The sequence below is a fragment of the Patiria miniata genome, unplaced genomic scaffold (assembly GCF_015706575.1).
Source record: "Patiria miniata isolate m_02_andy unplaced genomic scaffold, ASM1570657v1 HiC_scaffold_20, whole genome shotgun sequence".
Taxonomy (NCBI): domain Eukaryota; kingdom Metazoa; phylum Echinodermata; class Asteroidea; order Valvatida; family Asterinidae; genus Patiria; species Patiria miniata.
In genome coordinates this window covers 27312026-27325081 of record NW_024037059.1, presented here as the reverse complement: position 1 = coordinate 27325081, position 13056 = coordinate 27312026, and positions in this window count along the sequence as shown.

Sequence of the window (13056 nt, the reverse complement as noted above, 5' to 3'; positions counted from 1 at the left end):
CTAATTTTTTGACATGTATGGAGAGCTAGTTAGTCAGGCTACAAGGTCCAACAAGTTTGAAGCCTGTACACCCAATACTCGTGGAGAAAATTGGACATAAGCAAGAATATTTTGGCCGAGTTTGTTTCCGTGTGTAAATTGCCATAGAGTAGGCTGTCAGAGGGATTCACTCCGTGTTGTGTTTTCTTGCTATATCTCGTCTTGAGGTTATCTTGTTATGAAAAATTCCTAATTTTTTTGACATGTATGGAGAGCTAGTTAGTCTGGCTACAACGTTCAACAAGTTTGAAGTCTGTAGACCCAATACTCGTGGAGAAAATGGGACATAAGCAAGAATATTTTGCCCGAGTTTGTTTCTGTGTGTAAATTGCCATATAGTAGGCTGTCAGCAGGATTCACTCCGTGGTGTGTTTACTTGATATATCTCGTCTTGAGGGTATTTTGTTATGAAAAATTCTTAATTTTTTTGACATGTATGGAGAGCTAGTTAGTCAGGCTACAACGTCCAACAAGTTTGAAGTCTATAGACCCAATACTCGTTGAGAAAAAGGGACATAAGCAAGAATATTTTGCCCTAGTTTGTTTCTGTGTGTAAATTGCCATAGAGTAGGCTGTCAGCGGGATTCACTCCGTGGTGTGTTTTCTTGCTATATCTCGTCTTGAGGTTATCTTGTGATAAAAAATTCCTAATTTTTTTGACATGTATGGAGAGCTAGTTAGTCAGGCTACAACGTCCAACAAGTTTGAAGTCTATAGACCCAATACTCGTGGAGAAAAAGGGACATAAGCAAGATTATTTTGCCAAGTTTGTTTCTGTGCGTAAATTGCCATAGAGTAGGCTGTCAGCGGGCTTCACTTTGTGGTGTGTTTACTTGCTATATCTCGCATTAAGGGTAATTTATTATGAACAATTCCTAATTTTTTTGACATGTTTGGAGAGCTAGTTAGTCAGGCTACAACGTCCAACAAGTTTGAAGTCTATAGACCCAATACTCGTGGAGAAAATGGGACATAAGCAAGAATATTTTGCCCGAGTTTGTTTCTGTGTGCAACTTGCTATGGAGAAGGCTGTCAGCGGGCTATCCTTTGATATATCTCGTCTTTACGGTATCTTGTTATAAAAAAAATCCTGATTTATTTGACATGTATGGAGAGCTAGTTAGTCTGGCTACAACGTCCAACAAGTTTGAAGTCCGTAGACCCAATACTCGTGGAGAAAATGTGACATAAGCAAGAAAATTTTGCCCGAGTTTGTTTCTGTGCGTAAATTGCCATAGAGTAGGCTGTCAGCCGGATTCACTCCGTGGTGTGTTTTCTTGCTATATCTCGTCTTGAGGTTATCTTGTTATAAAAAATTCCTAATTTTTTTGACATGTATGGAGAGCTAGTTAGTCAGGCTACAACGTCCAACAAGTTTGAAGTCTATAGACCCAATACTCGTGGAGAAAAAGGGACATAAGCAAGAATATTTTGCCCAAGTTTGTTTCTGTGTGTAAATTGCCATAGAGTAGGCTGTCAGCGGGCTTCACTCTGTGGTGTGTTTACTTGCTATATCTCGTATTAAGGGTAACTTGTTATGAACAATTCCTTAATTTGTTTGACATGTATGGAGAGCTAGTAAGTCAGGCTACAACGTCCAACAAGTTTGAAGTCTATAGACCCAATACTCGTGGAGAAAATGGGAGATAAGCAAGAATATTTTGCCCGAGTTTGTTTCTGTGTGCAACTTGCTATGGAGTTGGCTGTCAGCGGGCTATCCTTTGATATATCTCGTCTTGACGGTATCTTATTATAAACAAATCCTGATTTATTTGACATGTATGGAAAGCTAGTTAGTCTGGCTACAACGTCCAACAAGTTTGAAGTCCGTAGACCCAATACTCGTGGAGAAAATGGGACATCAGCAAGAACATTTTGCCCGAGTTTGTTTCTGTGCGTAAATTGCCATAGAGTAGGATGTCAGCGGGCTTCACTCTGTGGTGTGTTTTCTTGCTATATCTCGTCTTGAGGGTATCTTGTTATAAAAAAATCCTAATTTTTTTGACATGTATGGAGAGCTAGTTAATCTGGCTACAACGTCCAACAAGTTTGATGTCCGTAGACCCAATACTCGTGGAGAAAATGTGACATAAGCAAGAAAATTTTGCCCGAGTTTGTTTCTGTGCGTAAATTGCCATAGAGTAGGCTGTCAGCCGGATTCACTCCGTGGTGTGTTTTCTTGCTATATCTCGTCTTGAGGTTATCTTGTTATAAAAAATTCCTAATTTTTTTGACATGTATGGAGAGCTAGTTAGTCAGGCTACAACGTCCAACAAGTTTGAAGTCTATAGACCCAATACTCGTGGAGAAAAAGGGACATAAGCAAGAATATTTTGCCCAAGTTTGTTTCTGTGTGTAAATTGCCATAGAGTAGGCTGTCAGCGGGCTTCACTCTGTGGTGTGTTTACTTGCTATATCTCGTATTAAGGGTAACTTGTTATGAACAATTCCTTAATTTGTTTGACATGTATGGAGAGCTAGTAAGTCAGGCTACAACGTCCAACAAGTTTGAAGTCTATAGACCCAATACTCGTGGAGAAAATGGGAGATAAGCAAGAATATTTTGCCCGAGTTTGTTTCTGTGTGCAACTTGCTATGGAGTTGGCTGTCAGCGGGCTATCCTTTGATATATCTCGTCTTGACGGTATCTTATTATAAACAAATCCTGATTTATTTGACATGTATGGAAAGCTAGTTAGTCTGGCTACAACGTCCAACAAGTTTGAAGTCCGTAGACCCAATACTCGTGGAGAAAATGGGACATCAGCAAGAACATTTTGCCCGAGTTTGTTTCTGTGCGTAAATTGCCATAGAGTAGGATGTCAGCGGGCTTCACTCTGTGGTGTGTTTTCTTGCTATATCTCGTCTTGAGGGTATCTTGTTATAAAAAAATCCTAATTTTTTTGACATGTATGGAGAGCTAGTTAATCTGGCTACAACGTCCAACAAGTTTGATGTCCGTAGACCCAATACTCGTGGAGAAAATTGGACATAAGCAAGGCAATTTTGCCGAGTTTGTTTCTGTGTGTAAATTGCCATAGAGTAGGCTGTCAGCGGACTTCACTCCGTGGTGTGTTTTCTTGCTATATCTCGTCTTGAGGGTATCTTCTTATCAAAAATTCCTATTTTTTTGACATGTATGGAGAGCTAGTTAGTCTGGCTACAACGTCCAATAAGTTTGAAGTCTGTAGACCCAATACTCGTGGAGAAAATGGGACATAAACAAGAATATTTTGCCCGAGTTTGTTTCTGTGTGTAAATTGCCATAGAGTAGGCTGTCAGCGGGCTTCACTCTATGGTGTGTTTACTTGATATATCTCGTCTTGACGGTATCTTGTTATGAAAAAATCCTGATTTTTTTGACTTGTATGGAGAGCTAGTTAGTCTGACTACAACGTCATACAAGTTTGAAGTCTGTAGACCCAATACTCGTGGAGAAAATGGTACATAACAAGAATATTTTGGCCGAGTTTGTTTCTCTGTGTAAATTGCCATAGAGTAGGCTGTCAGCGGGCTTCACTCTATGGTGTGTTTACTTGATATATCTCGTCTTGACGGTATCTTGTTATGAAAAAATCCTGATTTATTTGACATGTATGGAGAGCTAGTTAGTCTGGCTACAACGTCCAACAAGTTTGAAGTCCGTAGACCCAATACTGGTGGAGAAAATGTGACATAAGCAAGAAAATTTTGCCCGAGTTTGTTTCTGTGCGTAAATTGCCATAGAGTAGGCTGTCAGCGGGCTTCACTCCGTGGTGTGTTTTCTTGCTATATCTCGTCTTGAGGGTATCTTGTTATGAAAAATTCCTAATTTATTTGACATGTATGGAGAGCTAGTTAGTCTGGCTACAACGTCCAACAAGTTTAAAGTCCGTAGATCCAATACTCGTGGAGAAAATGGGACATCAGCAAGAACATTTTGCCCGAGTTTGTTTCTGTGCGTAAATTGCCATAGAGTAGGATGTCAGCGGGCTTCACTCCGTGGTGTGTTTTCTTGCTATATCTCGTCTTGAGGGTATTTTGTTATGAAAAATTCCTATTTTTTTTACATGTATGGATAGCTAGTTAGTTTGGCTACAACGTCCAACAAGTTTGAAGTCCGTAGACCCAATACTCCTGGAGAAAATGGGACATCAGCAAGTAAATTTTGCCCGAGTTTGTTTCTGTTCGTAAATTGCCATAGAGTAGGCTGTCAGCGGGATTCACTCCGTGGTGTGTTTTCTTGCTATATCTCGTCTTGAGGTTGTCTTGTTATAACAAATTCCTAATTTTTTTGACATGTATGGAGAGCTAGTTAGTCTGGCTACAACGTCCAACAAGTTTGAAGTCCGTAGACCCAATACTCGTGGAGAAAATGGGGCATCAGCAAGAACATTTTGCCCGAGTTTGTTTCTGTGCGTTAATTGCCATAGAGTAGGCTGTCAGCGGGATTCACTCCGTGGTGTGTTTACTTAATATATCTCGTCTTGACGGGATCTTGTCATGAAAAATTCTAATTTTTTTGACATGTATGGAGAGCTAGTTAGTCAGGCTACAACGTCCAACAAGTTTGAAGTCTATAGACCCAATACTCGTGGAGAAAATGGGACATCAGCAAGAATATTTTGCCCGAGTTTGTTTCTGTGCGTTAATTGCCATAGAGTAGGATGTCAGCGGGCTTCACTCCGTGGTGTGTTTTCTTGCTATATCTCGTCTTGAAGGTATCTTGTTATGAAAAATTCCGATTATTTTTGACATGTATGGAGAGCTAGTTAGTCAGGCTACAACGTCCAACAAGTTTAAAGTCTATAGACCAATAATCGTGGAGAAAAAGGGACATCAGCAAGGATATTTTGCCCAAGTTTGTTTCTGTGTGTAAATTGCCATAGAGGAGGCTGTCAGCGGGCTTCACTCTGTGGTGTGTTTACTTGCTATATCTGGTATTAAGGGTAACTTGTTATGAACAATTCCTAATTTTTTTGACATGTATGGAGAGCTAGTTAGTCTGGCTACAACGTCCAACAAGTTTGAAGTCTGTAGACCCAATACTCGTGGAGAAAAAGGACATAAGCAAGAATATTTTGCCCAAGTTTGTTTCTCTGTGTAAATTGCCATAGAGTAGGCTGTCAGCGGGCTTCACTCTGTGGTGTGTTTACTTGATATATCTCGTATTAAGGGTAACTTGTTATGAAAAATTCGTAATTTTTTTGACATGTATGGAGAGCTAGTTAGTCAGGCTACAACGTCCAACAAGTTTGAATTCTGTAGACCCAATACTCGTGGAGAAAATGTGACATAAGCAAGAAAATTTTGGCCGAGTTTGTTTCTGTGTGTAAATTGCCATATAGTAGGCTGTCAGCGGGATTCACTCCGTGGTGTGTTTACTTGATATATCTCGTCTTGACGGTATCTTGTTATGAAAAATTCTTAATTTCTTGACATGTATGGAGAGCTAGTTAGTCAGGCTACAACGTCCAACAAGTTTGAAGTCTATACCCAATACTCGTGGAGAAAATGTGACATAAGCAAGAATATTTTGCCCGAGTTTGTTTCTGTGTGCAACTTGCTATGGAGAAGGCTGTCAGCGGGCTATCCTTTGATATATCTCGTCTTGACGGTATCTTGTTATAAAAAAATCCTAATTTATTTGACATGTATGGAGAGCTAGTTAGTCTGGCTACAACGTCCAACAAGTTTAAAGTCCGTAGATCCAATACTCGTGGAGAAAATGGGACATCAGCAAGAACATTTTGCCCGAGTTTGTTTCTGTGCGTAAATTGCCATAGAGTAGGATGTCAGCGGGCTTCACTCCGTGGTGTGTTTTCTTGCTATATCTCGTCTTGAGGGTATTTTGTTATGAAAAATTCCTATTTTTTTTTTACATGTATGGATAGCTAGTTAGTTTGGCTACAACGTCCAACAAGTTTGAAGTCCGTAGACCCAATACTCCTGGAGAAAATGGGACATCAGCAAGAAATTTTGCCCGAGTTTGTTTCTGTTCGTAAATTGCCATAGAGTAGGCTGTCAGCGGGATTCACTCCGTGGTGTGTTTTCTTGCTATATCTCGTCTTGAGGTTGTCTTGTTATAACAAATTCCTAATTTTTTTGACATGTATGGAGAGCTAGTTAGTCTGGCTACAACGTCCAACAAGTTTGAAGTCCGTAGACCCAATACTCGTGGAGAAAATGGGGCATCAGCAAGAACATTTTGCCCGAGTTTGTTTCTGTGCGTAAATTGCCATAGAGTAGGCTGTCAGCGGGATTCACTCCGTGGTGTGTTTACTTAATATATCTCGTCTTGACGGATCTTGTCATGAAAAATTCTTAATTTTTTTGACATGTATGGAGAGCTAGTTAGTCAGGCTACAACGTCCAACAAGTTTGAAGTCTATAGACCCAATACTCGTGGAGAAAATGGGACATAAGCAAGAATATTTTGCCCGAGTTTGTTTCTGTGCGTTAATTGCCATAGAGTAGGATGTCAGCGGGCTTCACTCCGTGGTGTGTTTTCTTGCTATATCTCGTCTTGAAGGTATCTTGTTATGAAAATTCGATTATTTTTGACATGTATGGAGAGCTAGTTAGTCAGGCTACAACGTCCAACAAGTTTAAAGTCTATAGACCCAATAATCGTGGAGAAAAAGGGACATCAGCAAGGATATTTTGCCCAAGTTTGTTTCTGTGTGTAAATTGCCATAGAGGAGGCTGTCAGCGGGCTTCACTCTGTGGTGTGTTTACTTGCTATATCTGGTATTAAGGGTAACTTGTTATGAACAATTCCTAATTTTTTTGACATGTATGGAGAGTTAGTTAGTCTGGCTACAACGTCCAACAAGTTTGAAGTCTGTAGACCCAATACTCGTGGAGAAAATGGGACATAAACAAGAATATTATGGCCGAGTTTGTTTCTGTGTGTAAATTGCCATAGAGTAGGCTGTCAGAGGGATTCACTCCGTGTTGTGTTTTCTTGCTATATCTCGTCTTGAGGTTATCTTGTTATGAAAAATCCTAATTTTTTTGACATGTATGGAGAGCTAGTTAGTCTGGCTACAACGTCATACAAGTTTGAAGTCTATAGACCCAATACTTGTGGAGAAAATGGGACATAAACAAGAATATTTGGCCGAGTTGTTTCTCTGTGTAAATTGCCATAGAGTAGGCTGTCAGCGGGCTTCACTCTGTGGTGTGTTTACTTGCTATATCTCGTATTAAGGGTAATTTGTTATGAACAATTCCTAATTTTTTGACATGTATGGAGAGCTAGTTAGTCAGGCTACAACGTCCAACAAGTTTGAAGTCTATAGACCAATACTCGTGGAGAAAATGGGACATAAGCAAGAATATTTTGCCCGAGTTTGTTTCTGTGTGCAACTTGCTATGGAGAAGGCTGTCAGCGGGCTTCACTCTGTGGTGTGTTTACTTGCTATATCTCGTATTAAGGGTAACTTGTTATAAACAATTCCTAATTTTTTGACATGTATGGAGAGCTAGTTAGTCTGGCTACAACGTCCAAGTTTGAAGTCTGTAGACCCAATACTCGTGGAGAAAATGGGACATAAACAAGAATATTTGGCCGAGTTTGTTTCTGTGTGTAAATTGCCATAGAGTAGGCTGTCAGAGGGATTCACTCCGTGTGTGTTTTCTTGCTATATCTCGTCTTGAGGTTATCTTGTTATGAAAAATTCCTAATTTTTTGACATGTATGGAGAGCTAGTTAGTCTGGCTACAACGTCATACAAGTTTGAAGTCTATAGACCCAATACTCGTGGAGAAAATGGGACATAAACAAGAAAATTTTGCCCGAGTTTGTTTCTGTTCGTAAATTGCCATAGAGTAGGCTGTCAGCGGGCTTCACTCCGTGGTGTGTTTTTTTGCTATATCTCGTCTTGAGGTTATCTTGTTATAACAAATTCCTAATTTTTGACATGTATGGAGAGCTAGTTAGTCTGGCTACAACGTCCAACAAGTTTGAAGTCCGTAGACCCAATACTCGTGGAGAAAATGGGGCATCAGCAAGAACATTTTGCCCGAGTTTGTTTCTGTGCGTAAATTGCCATAGAGTAGGATGTCAGCGGGCTTCACTCCGTGGTGTGTTTACTTGCTATATCTCGTCTTGAAGGTATCTTGTTATGAAAAATTCCGATTATTTTGACATGTATGGAGAGCTAGTTAGTTAGGCTACAACGTCCAACAAGTTTAAAGTCTATAGACCCAATACTCGTGGAGAAAAGGGACATCAGCAAGAATATTTTGCCCAAGTTTGTTTCTGTGTGTAAATTGCCATAGAGGAGGCTGTCAGCGGGCTTCACTCTGTGGTGTGTTTACTTGCTATATCTCGTATTAAGGGTAACTTGTTATGAACAATTCCTAATTTTTTGACATGTATGGAGAGCTAGTTAGTCTGGCTACAACGTCCAACAAGTTTGAAGTCTGTAGACCCAATACTCGTGGAGAAAATGGGACATAAACAAGAATATTATGGCCGAGTTTGTTTCTGTGTGTAAATTGCCATAGAGTAGGCTGTCAGAGGGATTCACTCCGTGTTGTGTTTCTTGCTATATCTCGTCTTGAGGTTATCTTGTTATGAAAAATTCCTAATTTTTTTGACATGTATGGAGAGCTAGTTAGTCTGGCTACAACGTCATACAAGTTTGAAGTCTATAGACCCAATACTCGTGGAGAAAATGGGACATAAACAAGAATATTTTGGCCGAGTTTGTTTCTCTGTGTAAATTGCCATAGAGTAGGCTGTCAGCGGGCTTCACTCTGTGGTGTGTTTTACTTGCTATATCTCGTATAAGGGTAATTGTTATGAACAATTCCTAATTTTTTTGACATGTATGGAGAGCTAGTTAGTCTGGCTACAACGTCCAACAAGTTTGAAGTCTGTAGACCGAATACTCGTGGAGAAAATGGGACATAAACAAGAATATTTTGGCCGAGTTTGTTTCTTCCGTGTAAATTGCCATAGAGTAGGCTGTCAGCGGGATTCACTCTGTGGTGTGTTTACTTGCTATATCTCGTATTAAGGGTAACTTGTTATGAACAATTCTTAATTTTTTGACATGTATGGAGAGCTAGTTAGTCAGGCTACAAAGTCCAACAAGTTTGAAGTCTATAGACCCAATACTCGTGGAGAAAATGGGAGATAAGCAAGAATATTTGCCGAGTTTGTTTCTGTGTGTAAATTGCCATAGAGTAGGCTGTCAGCGGGATTCACTCCGTGGTGTGTTTCTTGCTATATCTCGTCTTGAGGTATCTTGTTATAAAAAATTCCTAATTTTTTTGACATGTATGGAGAGCTAGTTAGTCTGGCTACAACGTCCAACAAGTTTGAAGTCTATAGACCCAATACTCGTGGAGAAAAAGGGACATAAGCAAGAATATTTTGCCCGAGTTTGTTTTCTGTGTGTAAATTGCCATAGAGTAGGCTGTCAGCGGGCTTCACTCTGTGGTGTGTTTACTTGCTATATCTCGCTTAAGGGTAATTTATTATGAAAATTCCTAATTTTTTTGACATGTTGGAGAGCTAGTTAGTCAGGCTACAACGTCCAAAAGTTTGAAGTCTATAGACCCAATACTCGTGGAGAAAATGGGACATAAGCAAGAATATTTTGCCCGAGTTTGTTTCTGTGTGCAAACTTGCTATGGAGAAGGCTGTCAGCGGGCTATCCTTGATATATCTCGTCTTGACGGTATCTTATTATAAAAACATCCTGATTTATTTGACATGTATGGAGAGCTAGTTAGTCTGGCTACAACGTCCAACAAGTTTGAAGTCCGTAGACCCAATACTCGTGGAGAAAATGTGACATAAGCAAGAAAAATTTTGCCGGAGTTTGTTCTCTGTGTAAATTGCCATAGAGTAGGCTGTCAGCGGGCTTCACTCTGTGGTGTGTTTACTTGCTATCTCGTATTAAGGGTAACTTGTTATGAACAATCCTTAATTTTTTGACATATATGGAGAGCTAGTTAGTCAGGCTACAACGTCAACAAGTTTGAAGTCTATAGACCCAATACTCGTGGAGAAAATGGGACATAAGCAAGAATATTTGCCGAGTTTGTTTCTGTGTGCAACTTGCTATGGAGTTGGCTGTCAGCGGGCTATCCTTTGATATATCTCGTCTTGACGGTATCTTATTATAAAAAATTCTGATTTATTTGACATGTATGGAGAGCTAGTTATCTGGCTACAACGTCCAACAAGTTTGAAGTCCGTAGACCCAATACTCGTGGAGAAAATTGGACATAAGCAAGAAATTTTGCCGAGTTTGTTTCTGTGTGTAAATTGCCATAGAGTAGGCTGTCAGCGGGCTTCACTCTGTGGGTGTTTACTTGATATATCTCGTATTAAGGGTATCTTGTTATGAACAATTCGTAATTTTTTTGACATGTATGGAGAGCTAGTTAGTCTGGCTACAACGTCCAATAAGTTTGAAGTCTGTAGACCCAATACTCGTGGAGAAAATGGGACATAAACAAGAATATTTGGCCGAGTTTGTTTCTGTGTGTAAATTGCCATAGAGTAGGCTGTCAGCGGGCTTCACTCTATGGTGTGTTTACTTGATATATCTCGTCTTGACGGTATCTTGTTATGAAAAAATCCTGATTTATTTGACATGTATGGAGAGCTAGTTAGTCTGACTACAACGTCATACAAGTTTGAAGTCTGTAGACCCAATACTCGTGGAGAAAATGGTACATAAACAAGAATATTTTGCCCGCCGAGTTTGTTTCTGTGTAAATTGCCATAGAGTAGGCTGTCAGCGGGCTTCACTCTATGGTGTGTTTACTTGATATATCTCGTCTTGACGGTATCTTGTTATGAAAAAATCCTGATTTATTTGACATGTATGGAGAGCTAGTTAGTCTGGCTACAACGTCCAACAAGTTTGAAGTCCGTAGACCCAATACTGGGGGAAAATGTGGACATAAGCAAGAAAATTTGCCCGAGTTTGTTTCTGTGCGTTAAATTGCCATAGAGTAGGCTGTCAGCGGGCTTCACTCCGTGGTGTGTTTTCTTGCTATATCTCGTCTTGAGGGTATCTTGTTATGAAAAATTCCTAATTTTTTGACATGTATGGAGAGCTAGTTAGTCTGGCTACAACGTCCAACAAGTTTAAAGTCTGTAGACCCAATACTCGTGGAGAAAAAGGGACATAAGCAAGAATATTTTGCCCGAGTTTGTTTCTCTGTGTAAATTGCCATAGAGTAGGCTGTCAGCGGGCTTCACTCTGTGGTGTGTTTACTTGATATATCTCGTATTATGGGTAACTTGTTATGAACAGTTCCTAATTTTTTTGACATGTATGGAGAGCTAGTTAGTCAGGCTACAACGTCAACAAGTTTGAATTCTGTAGACCCAATACTCGTGGAGAAAATGTGACATAAGCAAGAAAATTTTGGCCGAGTTTGTTTCTGTGTGTAAATTGCCATATAGTAGGCTGTCAGCGGGATTCACTCCGTGGTGTGTTTACTTGATATATCTCGTCTTGACGGTATCTTGTTATGAAAAATTCTTAATTTCTTGACATGTATGGAGAGCTAGTTAGTCAGGCTACAACGTCCAACAAGTTTGAAGTCTATAGGCCCAATACTCGTGGAGAAAATGGACATAAGCAAGAAATTTTGCCCGAGTTTGTTTCTGTGTGCAACTTGCTATGGAGAAGGCTGTCAGCGGGCTATCCTTTGATATATCTCGTCTTGACGGTATCTTGTTATAAAAAAATCCTGATTTATTTGACATGTATGGAGAGCTAGTTAGTCTGGCTACAAAGTCCAACAAGTTTAAAGTCCGTAGATCAATACTCGTGGAGAAAAATGGGACATCAGCAAGAACATTTTGCCCGAGTTGTTTCTGTGCGTAAATTGCCATAGAGTAGGATGTCAGCGGGCTTCACTCCGTGGTGTGTTTTCTTGCTATATCTCGTCTTGAGGGTATTTTGTTATGAACAATTCCTATTTTTTTTTACATGTATGGATAGCTAGTTAGTTGGCTACAACGTCCAACAAGTTTGAAGTTCGTAGACCCAATACTCCTGGAGAAAATGGGACATCAGCAAGAAAATTTTGCCGAGTTTGTTTCTGTTCGTAAATTGCCATAGAGTAGGCTGTCAGCGGGATCACTCCGTGGTGTGTTTCTTGCTATATCTCGTCTTGAGGTTATCTTGTTATAACAAATTCCTAATTTTTTGACATGTATGGAGAGCTAGTTAGTCTGGCTACAACGTCCAACAAGTTTGAAGTCCGTAGACCCAATACTCGTGGAGAAAATGGGGCATCAGCAAGAACATTTTGCCCGAGTTTGTTTCTGTGCGTAAATTGCCATAGAGTAGGATGTCAGCGGGCTTCACTCCGTGGGTGTTTTCTTGCTATATCTCGTCTTGAAGGTATCTTGTTATGAAAAATTCCGATTATTTTTGACATGTATGGAGAGCTAGTTAGTCAGGCTACAACGTCCAACAAGTTTAAGTCTATAGACCCAATACTCGTGGAGAAAAAGGACATCAGCAAGAATATTTTGCCAAGTTTGTTTCTGTGTGTAAATTGCCTTAGAGGAGGCTGTCAGCGGGCTTCACTCTGTGGTGTGTTTACTTGCTATATCTCGTATTAAGGGTAACTTGTTATGAACAATTCCTTATTTTTTTGACATGTATGGAGAGCTAGTTAGTCAGGCTACAAAGTCCAACAAGTTTGAAGTCTATAGACCCAATACTCGTGGAGAAAATGGGAGATAAGCAAGAATATTTTGCCCGAGTTTGTTTCTGTGTGTAAATTGCCATAGAGTAGGCTGTCAGCGGGATTCACTCCGTGGTGTGTTTTCTTGCTATATCTCGTCTTGAGGTTATCTTTTATGAAAAATTCCTAATTTTTTTGACATGTATGGAGAGCTAGTTAGTCTGGCTACAACGTCCAACAAGTTTGAAGTCTATAGACCCAATACTCGTGGAGAAAAGGGACATAAGCAAGAATATTTTGCCCGAGTTTGTTTCTGTGTGTAAATTGCCATAGAGTAGGCTGTCAGCGGGCTTCACTCTG